Source organism: Mauremys reevesii, linkage group 8 (genome assembly GCF_016161935.1).
Source record: "Mauremys reevesii isolate NIE-2019 linkage group 8, ASM1616193v1, whole genome shotgun sequence".
NCBI classification, from domain to species: domain Eukaryota; kingdom Metazoa; phylum Chordata; order Testudines; family Geoemydidae; genus Mauremys; species Mauremys reevesii.
The window spans coordinates 46686977-46712470 of record NC_052630.1 but is presented as its reverse complement, the minus strand read 5'-3'; the positions used below and the strand labels follow the sequence as shown (position 1 = coordinate 46712470).

The 25494-nt window shown below is 47.4% G+C and overlaps 1 protein-coding gene across 2 annotated transcripts in view; it reads right to left on the bottom strand.

The window, feature by feature from the left end:
* Positions 1-25494, bottom strand: part of RXRG (retinoid X receptor gamma) — a 112814-nt gene that overhangs the window by 78118 nt on the left and 9202 nt on the right. Inside the window, exon 1 of one of the 2 annotated variants that reach the window (XM_039486056.1) lies at positions 12450-12573. The exons of the other annotated variant lie outside the window; for it this stretch is intronic. The gene's annotated coding sequence lies outside the window, so the exon portion shown is untranslated. Of the gene's footprint in view, positions 1-12449; positions 12574-25494 lie in introns of those variants that run through there. 2 annotated transcript variants of the gene reach the window in all.

Sequence of the window (25494 nt, the reverse complement as noted above, 5' to 3'; positions counted from 1 at the left end):
CCAGAGCCTGGGGCAAATTGCCCCACTTGCCCCCCCCCCCCCCCCGGGCAGCCCTGATATATATAAGCTTTATATATAAGATTCTGCATCAGCCACAGAATTGACTTGAAACTTGCTTGGGTATTTTTAAAACAAAAAATCTGAAAATCAATTCCTCTGCCAAATCTCAGAGTCTGTTTCTCCAGCAAGATAACATCCCTAAATCTGAATGGAAAGGCTTTCCCTGCATTCCCGGAACTGCCTTTTTCTTAATAGCTTTATTGCCATCAACTCATGCAGAAACACACAATCCTGAAGTGAGATTTTGGAAGGTAAATGGAAAGCATAGCAAAAAAATTACTCTAAAAATCCCTAGATCAGAATAGGCAATGAGATTCTTTCTTTAGGCTTCTGGATCATTGCATAGAGAAGATCTGACTCCCTATTACATTTGACAGCATTAAATTTGATCACATTCTGTAGGACTTGCCAATAAGGGAGGTGACCTTGAGCCAGTCATGAAACCTTGCTGGGCCTCAGCTTTCCTTTCTGAAAAAGTGCAATGCTTGTCATCTCCCTCCTTAGGAGCAAGCTAGGACAGTGTGAAGTTCATGGTATTATTTAAGACCAATCAGTAGAAGAGATGAGCCTAGAACTCCCAGCCTCTGGTTCCTGAATATTGCACGCCCCCTGTGCTGTAGCAGGTACAGTTTTAGCAGGCCCCTCCCAATTTTGAAACCCATCTGCAGCAATTCAGGGAGTTAGGATTTGGGTATTCGGCTGTGTGGAGTTCAGCCACATGCCGAGTGCTACCTGCTGACGCTTGGAAGATTGCCTAAGCCCGCTAACCCTTCAACACGCTCTACTGCACTCACACAATGGTTGCTTCTCAAGGCCCATAACTCAATCACATCTACCTTCAGTGGGACACTGAAAGGCATTTGCGCTGGAGATGTTCAGCGCAGACTAGGAGTTTCCACCACACTGCTCCTGCTGAAAGCATCAGGAGTTGTGTGGCTAAGGCTATGTCCACACTACGGACCTTACAGCGACATAGCTATACCACTGCAGTTGTGCCATTGTAAGGTCTCCCGCATAGCTGCTCTTTGCTGGCACCTGCAGAGAGCGGCAGTAGCTGTCAGCAGGAGAGGATCTCCTGCAGACATAGTGCTAGCCACACTGGCACTTCTGTCGATAACACTTAAGACTGTTGGTGAGAGACACAAGCTTTCAAGCTATACAGAGCTCATCTTTAGGTCTGGGAATGGTACTCCTCCACCAAATGACAGGGTTCTAGCCCAAGCCGATGACTGCGTACCACAGCTGTGAAAGAATAAGTCACAAACTTAGTGTTATGAATGATTAAAATATTTTGGTTTTCACCCAAATTGTTTTCGGGAACAGTGAAAATGTGTGTGTTTGTTTTGTGGTGGGTTTTTTGTGGTTAAACTGAAACCACTGAAAAGCAAGAAATGAGGAGTTCAGGCAGTGGTCCTCAAACTTTTTTTTGTTGTGGGCCCCCGCCCCACACCCATAATGCAATCTGTCTGCACCCCACTGGGAGCCGCAGTCAGGAGCCGGGGCCAGAACCAGGGTCACGGATAGGGCCAGGGGCAAAGGTCAGGACCTGAGCTGCAGCTGGGACCAGGAGTGGGGCTATGGTCAGGGCTAGGGCAGAAGATGGAGCAGGACTGTAGCCAGGAGCCACAGCCAGGGCTCAAGACATCAGCTGGGTCAGAGCAGAGCTAGGGGCAGAGCGGGGCTGGGTGGCGCTCCCTCCTCTCCCCCCATGGGGAGTAGCACAGGCCCTGCCACTCTCCCCTAGAATGTTCCTCTATACCCCCCCAGGGGGTGTACTCCCCAGTTTGGGGACCACTGAGTTAAGGTGACACAGAGTGATGCTGTATGACTGAAATGTGACCAGGTATATCATTGATATTGCCACTGATCTACAGTTGGAACAAAAGTTGTACAAAGGATATCATGTAAGGCATCAATGGAAGAGTTATGATTCACTGATGACTATCCTTTTTAAAAAAAAACAGGAGTACTTGTGGCACCTTAAAGACTAACAAATTTATTTTAGCATGAACTTTCGTGAGCTACAGCTCACTTCTTCGGATGCATAGAATGGAACACACAGACAGGAGATATTTATACATACAGAGAACATAAAAAGGTGGAAGTATGCATAACAACAGGAAAAGTCTAAGCAATTGAGATGAGCTATCATCAGCAGGAGGAAAAAAACTTTTTGAAGTGATAATTAAGATGGCCCATAGAAGGTGTCAGGAGAACTTAACATAGGGAAATAGATTCAATTAGTGTAATGACCCAACCATTCCCAGTCTCTGTTTAGGCTACTCTGAAACCTATCCTTTTTAAATCCATGTATCATCACTGTATCTGAAGTTATTAATATTGGCTATATAGATCTGTATCCTAAACGTGTTTGTTCCTGGGGTAACACCCACGAGGTAATACCTGCATTGAAACCAGACAGCTAGGTGTTCATGGCCCATCAAAGGCAATTAACTCTCACAATGGGCCATAGAAGAAACTCATTCCACCCAGAGGGCTCTTCCTATGGACACCTTATCTTCCAGCTGGCCATTGGCTGGCCCTGTGAGTCGGCAAGTCATGTAAGGGCAGGTGACTTGCTCATGTGACCCTGGTCTGCATCTTGTGCCAGTAATTTTCCATAAATTGTGCTGTGAGCTTTGTTTTGGGGCAGTAAAATTCCAAGGACATGACAGAGGGTATAAAAGACCCTTGAAACATCCCCATGTTGCCCTTTCCTGTCCTGATTCTCTGGAGTGGGGACTTACAACTAAAAGGCGCATATTTGAACTATGGACTGAGGATCTTCCAACCTTTTGGAAGCTACCAGAGAGTTTACAAACCCAGCTGTCTATAACATCACTGCTCCAAACCTGCTATAAGAACTTTGCAATGATTGCATGTATGTGATCTCTTAACCATTTTAACTCTCTTCTTCTTTTCTTTATAAATAAATCTTAAGATTTTAGCTACTAAAGGATTGACAGCAGCACAATTACGGGGTTAGATCACAGAATCATAGAATATCAGGGTTGGAAGGGACCTCAGGAGGTCATCTAGTCCAACCCCCTGCTCAAAGCAGGACCAATTCCCAACTAAATCATCCCAGCCAGGGCGTCGTCAAGCCTGACCTTAAAAACCTCTAAGGAAGGAGATTCCATCACCTCCCTAGGTAACCCATTCCAGTGCTTCACCACCCTCCTAGTGACAAAGTTTTTCCTAATATCCAACCTAAACCTCCCCCATTGCAACTTGAGACCATTACTCCTTGTTCTGTCATCTGCTACCATTGAGAACAGTCTAGATCCATCCTCTTTGGAACCCCCTTTCAGTTAGTTGAAAGCAGCTATCAAATCCCCCCTCATTCTTCTCTTCTGCAGACTAAACAATCCCAGTTCCCTCAGCCTCTCCTCATAAATCATGTGCTCCAGCCCCCTAATCATTTTTGTTGCCCTCCGCTGGACTCTTTCCAATTTTTCCACATCCTTCTTGTAGTGTGGGGCCCAAAACTGGACACAGTACTCCAGATGAGGTCTCACCAATGTCGAATAGAGGGGAATGATCACGTCCCTCGATCTGCTGGCAATGCCCCTACTTATACAGCCCAAAATGCCGTTAGCCTTCTTGACAACAAGGGCACACTGTTGACTCATATCCAGCTTCTCGTCCACTGTAACCCCTAGGTCCTTTTCTGCAGAACTGCTGCCTAGCCACTCGGTCACTAGTCTGTAGCAGTGCATGGGATTCTTCTGTCCTAAGTGCAGGACTCTGCACTTGTCCTTGTTGAACCTCATCAGATTTCTTTTGGCCCAATCCTCTAATTTGTCTAGGTCCCTCTGTATCCTATCCCTACCCTCCAGCGTATCTACCACTCCTCCCAGTTTAGTGTCATCTGCAAACGTGCTAAGGGTGCAGTCCACACCATCCTCCAGATCTGAGTTATACATTGACCTGGCTGTGTGGCTGATCTCTTGAGATCAGAAGGACCCTTGTTTGATTAAACTGGTTCTCAATAACCACCCATCATATCGTCTAGTGTCTGGGTGGTGAAATCAGGGCTGGGGTGTCTAAGGAGATGGCATTTTTGACTTCTTGTTAGTCAGTGCGATGAGACAGAAATTTACTTTTGTTACCGGCTTGGTATATCTAATGGTAGAAGATACAGCAGTCTGGGGTGAGTCTGCCCTATGTTTCAGCATGTTGTCCTGAATCTGGTATTCTCAGCTGTGACCCACTGAAGGACCGTGACACACAAATATAAACTGAAATAAAAAGTTCAACGACAGAGCCCTAGTCCTGCTGGACATGCTCACTTCACTCTCTTTGACCCATCAGTTTGTCTCCATGTAGGGTGTAGTTCCCAACTTTACCCTGAATGACTTTTTCAGCAGCGCTTGCCCCAAGGGGAAGTAGATGCCGGACATGAGCTGAGCTCAATCCTGAGATCAGTTTGGGGCAGACTGAGCTCCAGGTGAGTGCAGACCAGATCTAAGAACCGGACGATTTTGATATGACAGGATACACAGAGGGGTGTTGTATCTTGGGGACCCTTTTCTCAAACAACCTCAAATTTGAACCAATAGCCTTACCCCGATCCCATGACGCAGAGTAATTTTCAATACAACCTGCATAATCCTGTGGCTCTTAGAGCACCTAGAAAGCTGGCTGTTAAACAGTAAATGAGAACCTTAATTACAGTAGAACTTCTGCTTCACTATAATACTGCAGCCATCCCCTAAATACTCAGCACACTTTTCACACTTTTCACCCTTAGGTTTCAAAGCACTTTACAAAAGTAGGTAAGTATTAATAGTCCTAATTTACACATGGAGAAACTGAGGCACAAAGAGGTTTGACACAAATTCGCCAAATAGCTCCTGGAGAAAAAATTGGGACTTTGGTGCCATTCACAAAATGGCCAGAGGAGGCAGCATCCTTATAACTTTTAGCCCAGTGGTTAGGGCAGATGTGGGATTCATGGGTTCAATTCCTTTCTCTGCCTGATGTGGAGAAGGGATTTGAATTTGGGTCCCCAGTTCACTGAACCTCAGTTCCAACATGCAGTGCCTTATTATTATGTAAGTGATGGCAGTGGGTCTCTTGGGAGGAAAGATGAAGAGATCAGTGTTAGCCATGCTGAGTTTGAGCTGGCAATGGGACATCACAGAGGGAGAAGGTGGGACACTTGTGAGTCACCAGCAGAGAGAAGACAACTGGAGCAATGTGTAGAAGATGCAGTCATCCAGGAATCGGGGGTAGAGGGGAAAAGTGGAGTGGGCTAAGGACACAGGTTGGAGGAGAATGTGAGACAGGAGTGGAGAGGAGAAAAAGCATCTAAGGAAATGCTGGAGAAACATGTCAGAGGAAAACAAGGAAAGGACAGTCATGGAAGCCAAGGGAGGGCAGAAACTTCAGGAGAACAGAGGGATCGACTGTATTAAAGGCAATATCTAGCTCAAAGGAGATGGAGAATGAGATGATGCCCTTAAATGTAGCCAGAAGGTGGCACAAAACAGATTGCAGGGGATTTGAGAGGAATCAAGAGCTGAGGAAATCAAGGCAGCAGGAAAAGACAGCACTCCCGGGGAGCTCTGGAGCATGCAGTGACATGGAACGTAAGCAGAGGAAATAGCTCTGAGGTGTGATCTGGGGTTGGGGATGTGTGGGGAGAACACAGCATTGGGGAAGGGGGGTGGAGCCATCAAGCCTTGAGGAGAGGATGGGACTGGTGGTGGACACCATGGAACTAGGCAGACAGGAGAGACCTAATAGCCAAAGGGAAACCAGGGATGTAGATGGACTGGAGATCACAAAAAGATAGTTGAATGGGCAGAACTAAATTGTGGCCTGAAACACCCTCTGCTTTCCCAGTCCTGAGACTCACACGACTGCCAATGCATCTCAATCCTAACCTGTAGCATCTGCTGCTATTCTTGTCCTAGGCCCACATACAGCTCTGCCAATGCACCTCAATGACAACTTGAAATAACCCTGGTATTCTAGTCTCACCCTGCAGTTCCCAGTCCTAGCAACATGCCAAAGTCCTGATCTGCAGCCCCCTGTGCTTCCCAAAGTCCCAGTTCTCTCTAACTCTGCAGGTCAGGATGGAACCGCCTTGGCAGCAACATCCCCAGGTCTCTCTCGAGCCCCGAATGCCAGTCGTAGTACATTCTACAGTACTTTTCTGACATGGACAAACGTCCACTAAAATGTTCCTTTTCCTCATCACTCCACAGCAACAGCACGGACATTTCATTGATAGTCTAGCTCTCTCTCCAAAAGCCCTATGCAGACATCTCCTCTGAGCATCCATGTTCCTCGCCTTCGTCAAGAGCAATCAGCAAGGAAAGGTCAATTGCTTCGATCAATACGCGAGTGGCTGTGAGCTGGACCGTGACTGAAAGGACACACAGGTGAGGAAGAGCCCAGCGCTAAAGAGCTGTGAAGGAGACTTGTATTGACAGAAATGACATTGCCATCAGCTCACTCTCTGTCACGCAAGAGGGAAGTCGGCCTCTTCTGCACTGCACTCTGAGAGCTGGGCAGTGGGACCAAATCAGCCCAACTGGACTCAAGAGGATAGACCTGGACTGGCATCGGGAGAGTTCACTGAGCAACACCATGTGGCTTTCGTGGCTCTCTGAAGTGCAATCTGAACTTAAGTTTGCCTCACTAATCAGAGTCTCCATAGCAGGCTGGCAGCAGGGCTGCATGGAGCTTCCATTCTGTTACACAAAATCCAGACAAGACTTCCATGGTATTAGATTGGAAACTCAGAACTCATCCAAGATTTACTGAAAGCAAGTCTGAGATTTGGGAGCCTTCTGCTCAGAGAGGGGTCAGAGCCAAGACCTCAGATCAGAACTTGGGGAACATTCACAGAACATTCTGAACTTCAGCCTTTCTCTAGCACAGTTCTAAACCAGAACCCCAGTTCTGAACCTCGGCCTGCACTTGAGGAAAGCCCATGTCCAATTTTGCTGTAAGTCTGGATACGACCTTTGCTCTTTTGGCCCATCACTGCTCCTGTGTTGAGCAAATCTGGGCTGAGTGCTGAGTGCATCTGGATACACTTTATGCTGCAGCATGCAACCCAGGTGATATTTGTCCATTTCATCAGTTTGGTTTGACTGTTGTAGTTCATTTGACCCTAAAACTTGGAACACAGCCCAGAGGGTGCAAACCACGTGAACCTACAGCAGAAAGAGACTGCTCGTTAACACTTAAGTGCTGGCATTTTCCAGACAAATTAATTCCTCAGGAGCGTATGTATTCTCTCCATAGCATTCAGCGAGTCAATTTCTGCTAGATCCTCTAAAATTCTCTTAATTAGGCACCTAATGGTCCATATCTGCTTTTACTTACACTGGTGTAGATCTCCAGAGTTTCCATGAGCCCTATAAATGGAAAGTGCAGACTCTCACACTGCTCTAGAGGGTCAGGAAGGTGCATTTCTGTCGTACCTAGTGTTTAACACATGTTCCCATAGAGGTTACAGATGGAAAAGACTTAGGAGGACACTGTTTGTCTCTTCTCTTGGCCAGTGCAGAATTGGTCCCTATGGTGTATTTTCCAGGTCTTCCTACTTGATATCTGGGGACTGCTCCATCCCTGTAAGCAGGGCAGAGCGAGCCAGCGTGCAAGCACCTGCCCAGCGTGGGGCCAGGGGGGGCAGGGGGGGGGGGGGCGGGCCTGCAGAGTCATGGTGCCGGGCCTCTACCGACCGACGGACGACGACCGCGACTGCCGCAGATGACTGCGGACGGCGCTGGGGCTGGTCCCGGCCTGGGGCTCCAGGCATCACAGCGGCGCAGCTCAACCTCAACGCCGGAGCCGACCAGACAACCGCAGGAGCGCGAGGTCAGTCCAGCTGCGCAGAGACAGACGACCCCTCCGCAGCAGTCGCAGAGGAGGGTCCGCTGCTTCTCCCGCTCGCGGCGCCCCGGCATGATTTTTGGGGGCCAAATTTTTAGAGAGCCGCCTGCCTGTAAGCCCTGTAGTGATGCGGGACTTATCCCTGTGGCGCCCCCTGCTGGTCTCCCAGGGAATTAGCGTTCCAGCTGTTGGAGCGCCCTCTTCAGGTCAATGTCCCACTGTCACTGTCCCCCTGTCCCTCCCTGACCCCGGTTCCCCTCTCCCTTGGGTGCTGCCCCCTGGCAGTACCCCCACTCTCTGGGCTCCCCTCCCAGGGGAATTCCACCCTCTATCCCCACCTTGCCTCAGTGTTCACTGCCAGTCTTCATCTAGCCCCTGCACTCTGGGGCAGACTGCAGTCCGTATCACTCATTATCAGCAAGCGGGCTTTGAACCTGCTGCCTCCACCTACCCCCGGGCTGCACCTCTGCAACCCCAGTACCTTTTTAGGCCTTTGGCTAGGCCTGCAGCCTGCAGGTTTTCCAGGTGGGAGCTCCCCAGCTCCCTCGCCCTATTCCCCAGCACTGCTCTACTGCGGTACCTTACTCAAGTCCCAGGCAGCCAGGCCCTTCTCTCTCTGCACCTAGAGAGAGACTGCTTGTGCTCCCGGTCCACAGCCTCTTTATAGCGCCAGCTGTGGCCTGATTGGGGCATGGCCCAGCTGTGGCTACTTCCCCAATCAGCCCAGGTTTTCCCCTACCACAGCCCTCTCACAGGGCTGTTTTAAGCCCTTCAGGGTAGGAGCGGGTGGCCAACCCACTACAGCCCCTAACTGATACAGCAATAATATGCTGAGATAAATTAGGAGCAGCCCAACTTATGAAACCTAGTGGGCCAGATCCTCTGCTCTTGGCTTCACTGGAGCTGCTCCAGCGATTTATATCAGTGTAAAATAGGAAAGACAATGCCTGTAACTATGAAAATAAGAGTTTGGGAAGGCAGTGTCTAGTCTCTGGCAGCCTTTCCCCTTTTGCTCTATGGGTTTGACCCATGGCTGTCTTTAATGATCCCTTCTACTGGTCTCCAGCGAGAATCATTCACTAAAGCATTCAAGTATGAGACTGACAAAATGATACATTTGTCTGATCTAACACTAGCTGTGGAATTGAGGATAAACCAACCTCACTTGGACGACTCACTTTCAATACATTAAAAAGGAACTTAAGAACATAAGAACGGCCATACAGGGTTAGACCAAAGGTCAATCTAGCCCATTGTCCTGTCTTCCGACAGTGGCCAATGCCAGATGCCCCATAGGGAATGAACAGAACAGCTAATCACCAAGTGATCCATCCTCAGTAGTCATTGATAGACCTAGTTTCTTCTCCCAGCTGCTCCACCCTAGTCCAGCAGGGCCCTGAGCCACAGCACATGGTATCTCCCATGCCCAAAGACCCGTTCCAGTTCCTCTGAGTGGATGCAGCTCCCATGCTTCTTGGGGAAGGCAGGTGGTGCTGTTTTGAGTCAGATGCAAAGTGATCTTCATCAGCTTTTCCAAACTGGGTCTGGGCATATCCCTTCCATCTTTCCACCTCCAGATGTCCCCAGTCCCCGCTACGTGCACCCTTCTGACAACTTTCTGAGCTTAATGCTCTGCTTTCTCAGCTCTTCTGCAGGACATCCCTACCCAGAACAGTAACGCATCCTTTGCCCCAAGAGGGCTTTCACTCCAAAAGTGCAGGAGCCCCAGCTGAGCTAAGTGGATCTATCAGCCAACCGGACTGTATACAGCCCTGAACACGAGTGTATTTCCCCAAGAGTGTACGCCCTCCTCCCAGTGCCTGTCCTTTGCCTGCTACAGCTTTGACCTCTGGCCCAAGTTTGCGCTTCAGAGCCAAGGCTCCACAGAACATAGGCCTCCTCTTTCCTTTTTGTATCTTTCTCCTGCTCTTATCTTCACACCGATCCTTAGGGTGGGCCCAGTTTCCTCTTCCTTGGCACCAAGCAATCTTCCTCTCCTTCAAACCCCTCCTCAAATCACCCCTCTTCTGCACACCTTTCCAACAGCAACTCCTCCCAAGTCCCCGCACCACCCTGGAGTTGCTCAGATGCCTAGGAATGAGCCATTTCGGGCCTGTGTGTGCGCGAGAGAGATCCCGCCTCAATTGCATACCCCCCACCCTAACTGCACCCCGGTGCCTGGCCTCAGCATACACAGCCCCCTTCCCTTGCCATGTGTCTTTCCCCCACCCCCCAGTATGCCTTTAACAGTTTGCTGGATTACGGATGGCCACTAAAATAACAAAGCTACAAAAGGAGAGAGGGAACAAATGAGACATTCTGCAGCAATTAGGGCTACAAGGGATAAAGGGGAGAGGAGACTGAATGGACAATGGCAAAGCCGAGGACACGGCAGGCCAGAATCCAGCTGGGTGTGCAAATTGCCCTCAGGAGGCCAGGGTCCAAGCCCACGGGAGTAAGAAAGCAGAAGGACACAAAAAAAGTTATTTAAACAAGCACTAGGCAGTCCCTGCTGGGCCTCCCTTGGACTGAGCTCCGTCACACTCTCCCCAGTGAAGACCTGTTAACAGTTTCCTCTTCACTGAGTCCTTTCAGGTGGGTCTGTGTGTGGCTGGGCACCGGGGAGGCTGTCAAGCTAGAGTGGGTATGTTCTTCCTCGCCCATTCAAAGGGAAGAAATCCATTCATCTCCCTGATAATTACTGGCACACATGGGTTTGCACAATTACCCTCCGTTTAATTGGTCATCACAGGCAAACCAGATTGATCGGGCAGAGTTCTGGGGCTTTAACTATTTTGCTGCCACTGCAGGTGCACGTCACAGCCACTCGCCAAAGAAAGCCTCATGTCATCTTGTTAGAGAAGCATTTCAAGGCTACCTTGACCCTCCTACAAAATGTTGCTCTAGTTCCTTATCACCTGTGCAACCCTGCAGAGTGGCTGAGGACCAGTACAACTTGCGTTTCGCTTCTGGATTCCCCCCCCCACACACACACACACACAACCCAAGACACATAGGCCAAACATTTCCAGAGTGGCCTCTGATCTCAACTGAGATGTCTGGCACCTGATTTCCCAAAGGTCCTGTGCTCTCACAGCTCCTACTGCCTTCGCTTCAAGTTGTGGGTGACAGCACTTTGAGTGTCTCCGGCTCAGCACTCAAAAATCAGAGGCTGCTTTGGAAATGCCGACTCGTTCAGCCCGAGGAATGGAGTGGGAGTTAAAAATTAGACACCTGAGGCTAGATTCTCTGCTCACGTACCCTGGTATAAAACAGGAGCAATTCCACTGAAGTTAGAATTACACTGGTGTCTGAGTGGACTTGTAGGCTCCAAAGTTTTACATTGTTTTATTTTTAAATGCGGTTATTTTTTGTACATAATCCTACATTTGTAAGTTCAACTTTCATGATAAAGAGATTGCACTACAATACTTGTGTTAGGTGAATTGAAAAATACTATTTCCTTTGTTTATTTACAGTGCAAATACTTGTAATAAAAAATAAATATAAAGTGAGCACTGTACACTTTGTATTCTGTGTTGTAATTGAAATCAAAATATTTGAAAATGTGGAAAACATCTAAAAATATTTCTATAAATGGTATTCTATTAGTAACAGTGCGATTAATCTTGTAATCACTTGACAGCCCTAGTTAATCTATTAATGACCAAAACTTTTCAGTGTGAGGCAGCTAGCGGTGCTACACACATACCATATCCCACACAAACATTAACCCTTCCCAAACATTAGCCCATGCCCTTTGCTCCTCCACCCACAAACACGCACGTCAGCATTACCACAGCTACTGTACACCACAGACTACAATTCCACCCCCACCCCTTGTCACACATCTTTTTATTGGATCATTTTTCCACAGCGCCAGGAGCTGTGGGTGTTCCATGGAGCAGCTGATTGCATTGGACAAAAGTAATTCAGTAAAAGAAGGGTGTGCAAAAAGATGGGTAAAGGAAGTGACTAGCATCCCTAATGGGAAGAGATAAGGTTGTGGTGCATGGTCCATGGTGTTCCGTAATTGCGGTACTAGTAAGGTGTGTGCTTATGGATGGAGGGTATATACGCTTAGGTAGCTTAAGTTGTCATTTCCTTGGTTTCATGGGTTGTGTCGGGTATGGTGTCTACTGCTTCCTAACAAAAGTTTTTGTGTATTAATTTCCTAGTGTTTTAAAATGTTTAATTGAAGGGGGATTGCAATGAGGGGGTGAGGGGCAGATCAGGGAGGGAGAGGGGTAGAAGTGAAGCTGCGCATGAGCCCTCCTCTATCGTAGGATAAAATCTGACAGAAAAGTGTAGCTGCTGACTTAGAGGGTTTTATGAAAGCTGAGCCCCAACAATCAAGACTGTGTGCACCCAGCCTGTCCCATTTAATCACACTTGTGTGCACTGCCCCTCCCCTCCCCAGCAATCATGTGTGTGCAGCACACGAACATTCAGCTGCAGTTCAAATAGTGAATAAAACTGAGCCTAAACTCAACATCTAGGGGGGAAAAAAGAAAGAAAAAAAAATCACCACCTACTTTTTTTTAGAGGAAAACCAGGAAATTACACCTCACTTTAGAACATAATCCTAATGATGGAGTCCTGGTCTGTGCCTCCGTAAACCATCACATATCGGGCCAGATTCTCTGGCCCAATCCAGTGTCTTTGCACCATTCAAATGGCACCGAGGGCCTGGATTCTGTCCTTAAATGGCTAACAGAAGATTTCCACAGCAGAGGGGAATCGTCCACTGGCACAAGCCCCTCTGCTGGCTGTAAGTTGCAGCCTGTTTGGTTCTTGATCATTTGCAAAGACAGTTAGTACAAAAGGCACAAGATGCAATGAAGTTTCAGGGGAGTCTCTCTTAATGCCGGGAGCTTTCCTCCACCTGCAGCCCATGCTTCCCAATTTCACTCCACAATCTACCGCCTTTATGCTTCTATTTAACAAAAGCAGTTTTCCCTCTTCCTCATTATAGCATCACTTTTATGCACTCCCATCTCATCCTCTCTTCTTCCCCATTGTATCAGGGAGAGCCTAATACTTCATTCCAAGAGTATTAGGCATAGCTCAGTTTGCACAGGGTGGGGCAGAATCAGGCTGTGAATTAATCCACTGGGAGGAAGAAGTTAATGAGTTCACAGGCAGACTGCCCTGGCTGTCAGCAATGCCAGGACAGGAAACAGAGAAATGGAGCAGGCTGGCTTCATTGGGCACAGACCAGGGAGGCACAAAGGGGATTTAAGAATTCTCAGCTGACGCACATCAGGATGGTGCTCTGAGCTGCACTACACTGCATGTCGGGGAATTCTCCCCTGGCCAGCTAAGGGGCTTACTGCTCCTAGACCTTACCACGGTGGCATACTGGGACCAGGACAGTGTGGGAAGAATCCTTTAAATAAACGCTAGGGGTCAAATTCTGCTCCCATTGAAGTCAGTGGGGTTGCACCCATGAAAACAACAGCAGAATTTGGCCCTATGCTTTTAACAACAGTGCCAGAGTGGGGCATTGTCCCTTTAAAATCAAGGAAGCAAACTGAGTTGTGAATGTGCTATCTTAGATCTCCCTCCCTCCCCCCAGACCTACCCTCCCAGCCCCTGTTCTCCACACAGTCACACCTCCCTCCCCCAGCTATCAGACAGCCAGGCTGCTCAGAGTGATACCTTCCCAAGGATCAGAGTACAATTGTGTCAGGGTCTCTTGTTTAAACAGTTTGTGTGGCTGGGAGGTAGATCTCTGCTCAGGGCCACAGGTACTGCTGCCAAAAGCAGCAGGACTGTGGAGGAGGAAGACAAAGTGGGTCACCGCACAGACCAACCACATGCAGGAAAGAAAAAAAAACGTTCTCCTTGTTCCACACCAAAGCTTGCTGAGAGCCGAGGAGGCAAAGCTAAGCCGGGAGGGCGGGCCAGTCATCCAGAGATATGGCTGGGCTTCGCTGTTATGGGAGGAGAGAGGGGAAGCAATGACTTGATCTAATATTATTTAAAAATGAAACTCATGCATTTTCACAGACAACGTCACTCATAAAGGAATGGTGTGGCCACCTGCAAACGAAGCACCACAGCTGTGTGTGAGTTTAGATAGATACCCTGGACCAGATCCTCAGCCGGTGCAAATCAGCACCAGCTCCAATTTACACCTGCTGAGGGTCTGGCCCAGACTCTTTATAGCTCAGATCATGCAGGGGCAGCAAACAGTTATCCAATAATAATCTTATTTGCTACTCACCTGAGTTGCATTTGCCCCCTGGGCTGCTCCTCCCAATCTTTAAATTAAGTTTAAATCCTGGAAGTACAGGATTTCACTTGTGTTAAAGATGACCTACAAAAGGAATTTTTTTCAAATAATTAGGTTTCTGCCTTTAGTATGGTTATTAATCTTTACAGTAGATAAAGGGGGCCCAAAAGGTTTATTTTAAAAAATCTGCTTTTTTTTTTATCTTCAAAATATCAGGAATGTCAAGTGTTCTCTCCCCTGGCTTTGTTGGAGGACTTGTTTGCCAGCATCAGACATGTGCACCATGAGCTCGCATGCTTTCAATGAGTCTTTCACAAACGCATCCTTTCTCCCGGATGTTCGTTAGGCATTGACATTAAATAACTGTTTGCTAAAACACAGGAACTTTACGTTCTCTGACAATCCTACCCTCTCTCCATTACTCACAGTTCACTCTCTTGACTCTTGTAGTGTCATAATTCCTCTAGGTTTTCAGTTGCCAGAGAGTCCTCAGTCCTCCTGCTGCTGCCTGCTCAGATCCCCCTACCTGGGGAGTCCCTGCTCCAGAAGCCAGTGAGGAGAGGGAGCATCCCAATGCCAGAATGGGGAACACTATCTCTCTTTTTAACAGAGCAAGGAGAGCCATACAGCTCTTTACCTTCACCCCTGCTCAGCACCTGGAGCTTGCAGGGCTGGTGACCAGTTCCTAGCTTGCTGTGCGTGGGCAAAATGCCCAATATTCCCAAGGTATTTGGTGCAGCACCCCTCTCTTCTTCAGTTGATGTCAAAGCTCAAGCCTGAAGGTCTTTGGCTCAGCTGCTTGGTGCAGCTGATGGTCAGGCTCAAGCCTGTAGTGGCTCAAACTTGCTGGACTTACATGAAAGGTGACTCATTCCAGACCTTGTGCTTGCTGGGCTGATTTCCACGTAAGGATCTTGTGAGCTCGGTAGGTCAGCAACACAAGTATCCAGCACTGTTATGAAGGCGCAGCCCCTGCGAAGTGACTGGCTCAGCCCCTTTTCCTTCCCAATTGAAGGTCACAAGGCAATCATAGAATCCTAAAATATCAGAGTTGGAAGGGACCTGAGGAGGTCATCTAGTCCAATCCCCTGCTCAAATCCTCTGTGCTGGCACTGTTCAATGCTTCTAGCTCGCTGGCCTGATGTCAAGGCACAAACCTTTGTGAACCACCAACTCAATGTCCCTAGCTTGCTGGTCTGGAGCTGAGACACGGGCCTTTGTAAGGTTGGCTCAGCACTGGAGTAATTCCATCGCCATAATTGGATTTGCTCCCGATTTGCACGAGTAGCAGGGAGCGGAGAACCAGGCCGTTCCATTCACTTCACTCTTCTCTTGCATAAGTGACAAATAGATGCACTGGAAGCAGGGCCGGCTCCAGGGTTTTTGCCGCCCCAAGTGGCGGGGGGGCGGGGGGGAAGCCACGATCACGATCGGCGGGAATTCGGCAGCAGCTCCACCGCGCTGCTTTCTTCTTCAGCAGCAGGTCCTTCCCTCCGAGAGGGACCGAGGGACCCGCCACCGAATTGCCACTGAAGAGCCCGACATGCCGCCCCTTCCCCTTGGCCGCCCCAAGCACCTGCTTGCTGAGGTGGCGCCTGGACCCGCCCTGACTGGAAGCTGAACTGGCGCTGACTGAGATCCCAGGAGAAATGACTGACTTGCACTGCTGAAAGAAACTGATCTTGGTCCTCCGAACCAGCTAAGGAGAACACGACGTCCTATGTGTGGCAAGGGCACCCACAGCATGGTACAGGCTGCCCTCCAAAGCAGCATGACAGAGGGATTCAGAGTGGAAAATATCCGAAGGGTACCAGGCACTGTCACCACCAGCCCTGCCCAAAGCTGCCGCATTCTGAGCTATCTGCACATGTTCTAGCCACGGACATGGAGCCCTCTTTAGAAAAGTGTGTGTTTGCCTGCTGTGTGAAGGTATCACTGGGAGATCTGGTAATATCCGGCCATCTGTCACACGCAAAGAAAGGGGAGAGATTGTTTTCTTCTGTCCCTTTGACTGGGGCCCGGAAATGCAGCTTTAGTGAACCGTGCCATCTCCCCAAAACCAATAATAGCTGCTCTGTTCAACATGAATCTTCACAGCTGTCAAAGGAAAGAGCGGGCAGAATCTGAAACCATGGTAAAAGGTCACTTGGTAAAAGTCATGCCGGGAAGGACAAATGCTTTATTGACAAAGACAGAGTGGAACGGATTAACCTGTAAATCCTTGAGACTTGATCCTGGGCACTCTCAGCTCACTCTAGACTTTAGGTTAATTCTCTGCTGTTTGCCACACTCCATGATGCATCACACAGCAGTACCTTACGGAAGAGAGTCTAAAATGGTGGTTCTCGCTTGCACCCCAATCAGCACACAGCTGCAGCCCATATGACATCCTCAGGGCCATACAAGTAGTATATATAGAGTGTGGATGTGGCCCACATAACACAAAGAGAGCAGTATATGCGGCCCACAATGGAAAATAGGTTGAGAACCACTGGTAGAACAACAAGGGCTTGGAGACCCCTTTCATCACTGTTGTGTCTCCACTACAGTGCGACAATGACATAGACAAGACTGCCCCAGGCCACGTAGGGAGATGAACTCGTGTATCCTAGGCAACCCATCCTTCTCCTTAGATAAGCTTAGAACAGGTATTTTTAAACCCACCACACAAAGATGATAATATAACAGTTTATAACCACTTCCATCAGCTGATTGTACTAACACAAACTCAGAGAACAGAGGGTTGAGAGAGTTGGGAATTGAAAGATACAGTGAAGGTAGTTTCAGGAGTTTGGTTAATATTGAAGGTCTGGCTGACAGACACAAGCATCTCAGTAGGATGCATTTGGCCAGGTGGGCTGTGATTTCCAAAGGGCCCCAAGGAAGGGAGGTACCCACTCCCACTGGCTGCCAATGGGATTTGGGTGCCCGAGGCCTCGTCTACACTGAGATGATTTGCCAGTGTGGCCATATAGGGGGTATAGTTATTAGGAAAAGAGTCCTTTTGCCAATATAGCTTATATCAGTTCTCCTGGGCAAACTAAGCTACACCAGCAGAAGGACATTTTCCCCAGGGTAACTGCGTTGACACGAGGGCTTTTGTTGCCATTGTTATGTTAACCAACGTAACATCCCAACCCAACATTACTATGCCAGCAAAACTTTAAGCATAGGCCTGGCCTCAGTGCTCCTTTGAGAAATCCCAGCTTCAAAACAGCATTTCATCATGTGTGCCTTCTTCAAGCCTCTCTTTAAAGCAACATTCTCCCATGAGGCCTGCAAACCTGGGTACTCCTCCTCCCTTAGTGACAGTGTCATGGAAAGCCAAACCCAACCCCAGAAAACACCTTCCCAACCTCCATCACTCAGGCACAGCTTATCCAAGCAACCACATGGTCTCACACCCTTGTCCTCTCCTCCCCAGCCACTAACATTTGTTACCTCCCCATATTGTGTCTTTGCTCTGGGCCGGAATCCTCATGAAAGCTAATGAGCATCCTCAACTCCCATCAGCTTCTGTGGGACCTCAGGGTGCTCTGCACTTCCTAGGAGTCACTCAGCACCTCGCAGGATGAGGGCCTCTAATCACCTCAAAGCAGGGACTTTGGACCAAATTCAGGAATGATTCTAAAGGAGTCTGCACTGGTGAATTTACATTTTCCTCTGACCCCTTCAGCAGGTCAGTTACACTAATGTACTTAGACTCTCACCCGCTTATCAATGCGTAACTTTATAGCACCTTGCACATCACCTCTGCAACCAACTCACTGAGTCTAGCTGAGCCTGAGAGAAGTGGTTCTCAGGAGGTACGCAGAGGTCTTCCAAGGGGCACATCAACTCATCTAGATATTTGCCTCATTTTACAACGGGCTACATAAAAAACACTAGCGAAGTCAGTACCAACTAAAATTTCATACAGACAATGACTTGTTTATACTGCTTTATATACTATACACTGAAATGTAAGTACAATATTTATATGCCAATTGATTTATTTTATAACTATATGGTAAAAATTAGGAAGTCAGCAATTTGTCAGTAATAGTGTGCTATGACATTTTTGTATTTTTGTGTCTGATTTTGTAAGCAAGTAATTTTTAAGTGAGGTGAAACTTGGGGTATGCAAGACAAATTGGACTCTGGAAAGGGGTACAGTAGTCTGGAAAGGTTGAGAGCCAGTGCCTTAAAGAGTTTAAGGGTTTGTTTAAACTGTTAGAAGATAGCACATGAATTTAAACCAACACAGTTATACTGGTGTAACCCCCGGTGTGGACTAACTTATTCTGGTACAAGAGAGCCTTTTTTCAGTTTAACTCATGTTGCTTTGGAAGAGGTTTAAGCAAAATGGAAATAGGCCACTCTTACACTGGAATAAGAGTAACTCTCCTGTAAAATCCCGAGCCCTGTTGAAAAAGGAGAATTGGCATCAGGCTGGCCACCAGCCATAAAACTTTGCCAAAGAAATCCATGACATGAGTCCTGAACTTAGAAGTGGAGAGTTAGAGAACGGTTGGAAGACCCCAAACTAGACAGGTGGATGTCAAATCAAAAGCATTTGATTGGCTGCAGAGTTTCTGAGGAACTGCTTCAAGTCAGGCTGTAATGGAGAAGGATTTGAAAAGCCAGCCCCATAAAGATGGGACTAAGTCTGGAAGAAGGGGATGATGCTGGAATGAGAGTGTCCACATGAGGAGTATTACAGGTATAACTAGATCAGTTTAACAATCCTGTCATAAGTGGTAAAACGTTCCTGTATAGACAAGCCCTAAGCTGGTGTCACTCACACACCCAGTGGCTGGGCTGTATCGGGCAAAGCAACTAACATGAGTGGGTAAGAAGGTGCCAACTAAAGTAGGGAATAGCCAAATTTCCGTTGGCAGCATTCGTGGGGTTCTCAAGCTTTTTCACAGTGTTATTCACTTCTCTTCATACAGTTTGAAGATACCCCCTCCTATTCGTAACTGAACTCTCTCCTTCCTCCTCCCGTGCATGAATGAGCCACCAGATCACTTCCTCTCCCATTCATGATTGTGCAGACCACCTCCTCTCCCATGATCATTGCACTATGAATCATGAATGAACAGCAAAGAGTCCTGTGGCACCTTATAGACTAACAGACGTTTTGGAGTATGAGCTTTCGTGGGTGAATGCCCACTTCATCGGATGCATGTAGTGGAAATTTCCAGGGGCAGGTATATATATGCAAGCAAGAAGCAGGCTAGAGATAACGAGGTTAGTTCAATCAGGGAGGATGAGGCCCTCTTCTAGCAGCTGAGGTGTGAAAACCAAGGGAGGAGAAACTGCTTTTGTAGTTGGCAAGCCATTCACAGTCTTTGTTTAATCCTGAGCTGATGGTGTCAAATTTGCAGATGAACTAAAGCTCAGCAGTTTCTCTTTGAAGTCTGGTCCTGAAGTTTTTTTGCTGCAGGATGGCCACCTTAAGATCTGCTATTGTGTGGCCAGGGAGTTGAAGTGTTCTCCTACAGGTTTTTATATATTGCCATTCCTAATATCTGATTTGTGTCCATTTATCCGTTTCCATAGAGACTGTCCAGTTTGGCCGATGTACATAGCAGAGGGGCATTGCTGGCATATGATGGCGTATATTACGTTGGTGGACGTGCAGGTGAATGAACCGGTGATGGTGTGGCTGATCTGGTTAGGTCCTGTGGTGGTGTCGCTGGTGTAGATATGTGGGCAGAGTTGGCATCGAGGTTTGTTGCATGGATTGGTTCCTGAGCTAGAGTTACTATGGTGCGGTGTGCAGTTACTGGTGAGAATATGCTTCAGGTTGGCAGGTTGTCTGTGGGCGAGGACTGGCCTGCCACCCAAGGCCTGTGAAAGTGTGGGATCATTGTCCAGGATGGGTTGTAGATCCCTGATAATGCATTGGAGGGGTTTTAGCTGGGGACTGTATGTGATGGCCAGTGGAGTCCTGTTGGTTTCTTTCTTGGGTTTGTCTTGCAGTAGGAGGCTTCTGGGTACACGTCTGGCTCTGTTGATCTGTTTCCTTATTTCCTCGTGTGGGTATTGTAGTTTTGAGAATGCTTGGTGGAGATTTTGTAGGTGTTGGTCTCTGTCTGAGGGGTTAGAGCAGATGTGGTTGTACCTCAGTGCTTGGCTGTAGACAATGGGTCGTGTGGTGTGCCCGGGATGGAAGCTGGAGGCATGAAGGTAGGCATAGCGGTCGGTAGGTTTTCAGTATAGGGTGGTGTTAATGTGACCATCACTTATTTGCACCGTGGTGTCTAGGAAGTGGACGTCCCGTGTAGATTGGTCTAGGCTGAGGTTGATGGTGGGGTGGAAGCTGTTGAAATCGTGGTGGAATTTTTCCAGAGTCTCCTTCCCATGGGTCCAGATGATGAAGATGTCATCAATGTAGTGTAGGTAGAGAAGGGGCGTGAGTGGACGAGAGCTGAGGAAGCGTTGTTCCAGGTCAGTCATAAAAATGTTGGCATATTGTGAGGCCATGCGGGTGCCCATAGCGGTGCCACTGATCTGGAGATATATATTGTCATCAAATTTGAAATAGTTGTGTGTGAGGATAAAGGCACAGAGCTCAGCAACCAGTTGTGCTGTGGCATCATCAGGGATACTGTTCCTGACAGCTTGTATTCCATCTGTGTGTGGGATGTTTGTGTAGATAGCCTCTACATCCATGGTGGCTAGGATGGTGTTTTCTGGAAGGTCACCAATGCATTGTAGTTTCCTCAGGAAATCAGTGGTGTCACGGAGATAGCTGGGAGTGCTGGTGGCATAGGGTCTGAGTAGAGAGTCCACATATCCAGACAGTCCTTCAGCGAGTGCGCCCGAGATGATGGGGCGTCCAGGATTTCTGGGTTTGTGGATTTTGGGTAGTAGATAGAATAACCCAGGTCGGGGCTCTCAGGGTATGTTGATTTGTTCCGGTGTTAGTGTAGGGAGTGTCCTGAGTAGATGGTTCAGTTTCTTAGTGTATTCCTCAGTGGGATCTGAGGGAAGTGGCCTGTAGAATTTGGCATTGGAGAGTTGTCTGGCAGCCTCCTTTTAGTAGTCAGACCTGTTCATGATGACAACAGCACCTCCTTTATCAGCCTCCTTGATTATAATGTCAGGGTGGTTTCTGAGGCTGTGGATGGCATTGCGTTCTGCACGACTTAGGTTATGAGGCAAGCGATGTTGTTTTTCCACAATTTCTGTCTGTTCACGTTGGTGAAAGCATTCTATGTATAGGTCCAGACTGTCATTTCGACCCTCAGGAGGAGTCCATGTGGAGTTTTTCTTCTTGTGCTGTTGGTGGGAGGTTGACTGTGTATCAGTGCGCTGTTCAGTGTGATCCTGAAAGTATTCTTTGAGTTGGAGACGGCGAAAGTAGGCTTCCAGATCGCCGAAAGAACAGACCACGCCCTTTGCCCATTCACAATCCCACTACATCCCTGTGGCAACTACAGCAATTTCTTAGAAGGAGAATGACATAAGGGATGTACGTACAATAAACTTTAATGCCACGTTTTCCCCATTTGTTAGAAAGCCAATCACACTGTCTATTTGTGCTCTTAATTTCATCTCCCCCTCCCATCTGTCCTGTCCTCTCTTCCCCCATTGATTCCTGCCATATTTGTCTGACTTCTGCTCCTCCCCCTCTGCCCTTGCACGTTTCCCTGCCATGTGGTTCCCTTCACCCTTGGCCATGCTGCCAGGTGCCTGATCCTGATCCTGTTTGCCCCTGAACCCCGCATCATTGTGATGGTCACATTAACACCACCCTTTCTCACTGAACATTCATCTCTTTGCAAATAGCCTGCAGCTATCACTCTAGTCAGGGCTCCAGTCCATGAGGGCAGCTCTTCTTTCCTCTCCTCTTTTGTAGTAGCAGCCCTTAAAGCCACCTGGTTTGATTCCACCTCTTTCTTTCCAGTTGCTTTTACAAGCATCCGGATTCTTATTTGCAAGGAAGGAAGAGAAACCAGCCCCTTGCTGCTAGAAAGCTCTCCACAGGCCACAGTATGGGAACTACTGGAATAATTAATTATTAAGCTAGTCAGTGAACATTTGGGACTTGAACTCAGGAATTCCTTATTCCTAACCATACCCCTTGTCTGGTCTGTAAAGAGGCACTTTAGTGGAGAAGAATCATCCTGCTAAGCCCATTTTAATTGATCCTGTGTTTCCCAAAACATTTGACTGGACAATTACATCACTAGACCAAGCACTTAGCCACCTGCTTAACTTTAGTGATGTGAGTAGTTCCATAAATGCTTAAAAGTAAGTATGTGCTTCAGCACTTTGCTGGATCAGGTCCTTAAATATACATGCACAAGACAACCAGCATCAACACCCCCGCTTATAAAGTAATGGGTTTTCCTACTGGGCGTGTGCTGGGATACATTTTCAAGTGTTCATCCTTCTTATTTTACACCTGATTTAAAATAAAGTCTGTGCAAAGCTGCAGACTTACTGTTCACTAGGGAATTATTCAGAAAGCATATTTGGGCTTGTAAAGCTCAAGCATCTAAGGGCTTCTGTTGGTATAGCTATTATCATTCAGGGAAGTGGTGTAGCTATGCTGGCAGAAGAATGCCTAGTTCTCCAGAATGCCTAGTTCTCTGTAGTGTGACATGCGCCGGTGACTTGCCCAAAATCACACAAAAAGAAATCTGTGGCAGAGGACTTAAATCCAGGTCTCCTGAATCCCAGTCCAGTGTCTTAACTACAAGACTATAGCTGCAAAGTTAAATTTCAGAGAGTCATGTGTAGTTCTAATGGACACTACTTTGCAAACTAAGGTATAGCATTTGCCACCAGCTATAATACAATACAACTGAATTGCTCTTCAATACAAATCTCAACGCTATAAGGAAAAAAATCATAAGTCAAAGATGTTCTATATAAGGGGCAAAAGATGAATAAGCTTCAATGCATCTTACATTTCTATTTGCCTTAACTCTCCCTAATTATAGCACATTAAAAAGACTTTTGAGCTGTCACAGGACAAGCTACTTAACTGTCCCCTACTAATGATATGGCATCAAACCCTTTAATATCCTCCCTCAGGACAAGATGAATATTTAATTATTTCTCATAAATCAGTTGAATAGAAAAGTGTTACTTCCATTGGAGATCATGGTAGGGTTTCAGCCAATCAGAAACTGAATTTTGACCCTTTGCATGCATACATTTTGTTTGCAAGAATGTGACTGGCAAGCTGTGTAGTCTTGAATTGTATTGGAATGTTCCATGTAATGCTACGTAGGATGCGGGAGAGGGGAGAGGAGATTAGCTCTCACCCATTGTTTTGGCAGGCTGCCTTAATTGGCATCAGGCCAACAGTCTCAACATTGATTTCAACCTGAGAGTGATCTAACCCTCCATCTTTCCAGCCATTCAGCTGGAATAAACATACGGAGTGGCATGGAGATTAATAATACACTGAGTTTGGGAGCTGACAGCTATACAAAACTGTTGCCATCCCAAATTAGTAGATAAAGCTTATAAATTGTGGGTTTACTTGATTCAAATTAATCAACCTGATAAGTAGATTTGGTTGAGGATTTGATATAAACTCACTCTGTTAATTTGATGTGTTTAGATGCATTTTATTTTATGCTTTTTGCTCAGCTATTTAGTTTTGCTAATAAATTATATAAAATTGGAAACCAGTGGGGTTCAGATATTTCTTCCCCAGATGTCTGGGGTCCATACCTGAGGAGTTCCAGGCCAGATGACAACTTTGTGACCCAGTTAGAGGCAGTCCATAGATCTGTCCCATAGTCCTCCTATAATTGGTATGCAGTCAGGGACCCTGATCTTTTGAAGGGAAACCAACATCTATATTGATCATGTCTTTCAAAAGCAACAGAGATTCCAAAACCTTTGAGGGCCTGGGGTGGTACATACCTAAAAGCTGACCAACTCCCCTCACTAAGGCCTAGGGTGACCAGATGTCCCAATTTTATAGGGACAGTCCCAATTTTGGGGTCTTTTTCTTATATAGGCTCCTATTACCCCCCACCCCATCCTGATTTTTCACACTTGCTGTCTGGTCACCCTGCTAAGGCCATGTCTACACTACAAACTTATGTCAAGGGCCACCGCTGTGAGTATCTCACTTGTGCTCATACATACTTGGTTCCTTATGCATACTCACCAGGAGTGCTTGTGTCAGTGCAAGGGCAGTGCACCACAGTTAGGTACTCAGTGTGCAACCTGCCACCGTCCAGTGCTCTGTCTTTTGGGAAGTTATGGCAATGCTTAATGGGGCCAAAATGAGTTGCGCAGGGGTGACTAGGAGCATGGGGTTAACTTCCCAGTGTGCAAGTCTCCAATCCATCCCATAATGACAACAGTATCACATACTTTTCATGCCTTTTTTCAAAATCCCACAAACCCACTTGACCTGCCTCACTCTCTATCATCTCCAGCGGAAGCATGGAGCCTGCATATATCTCTGTACTATTGCCATGAGCATCACAAGCACAGGACGCACAATCCTGTAGTATTTGCAAAGCCACAAGAACCATCGAATCAGCAGGAAACATGATGATTTCTTGGAGGACAGATTGTTGTGGTTGGTGGCATTCACAGAACAGCTGCAAATGGTGGAGCCCCACTTCTGGGCCTGAGAAATGAGCACTGACTGGTGAGATTGCATCATGATGCAGGGTTAGGATGATGAGCAGCAGCTGCAGAACTTCTGGATGCACATGGCAACATTCCTGGATCTATGTACCAAACTTGCTCCAGCCCTCCAGTACAGGGATACCAAAATAAGAGCTGCACTAACAGTGGAGAAGCGAGTGGGGGTGGCACTGTGGAAACCTGCAATCCCAGATTGCTGCCGGTCAGCTGGAAATCAGTTTGGAGTCAGGCAATCCACTGCAGGGGCGGTTGTCATGCAGGTGTGCAATGCCATTAATCACTTCCTACTACACAGGACAATGACTCTTAGCAATGTGCAAAACATAGTGGATGGATTTGCAGTAATGGGATACCCGAGCTGCAGTGGAGCACTAGACAGGACACACGTCCCTATTATGGCACCAGAACACCTTGCCATAAAGTACATCAACAGAAAGGACTACTTTTCTATGGTTACACAAGCATCCGGGGATCACTGGGGAGGCTTCACCAACATCAGTGTTGGTTAATCAGGGATAATGCATGATGCTCACATCTTCAAGAACACAAGACTGTTCAGAAAGCTACAAGCAGGGACTTTCTTTCTTGACTGGTGGATTACCATTGGGATGTTGAAGTGTCGGTAGTGATCCTGGGCAACTCAGACTACTCCTTGTTCATGAACCCATACGCAGGCCATCAACAGCACCCAGGTATGATTCAACTATTGGCTCAGCAGGTGCAGA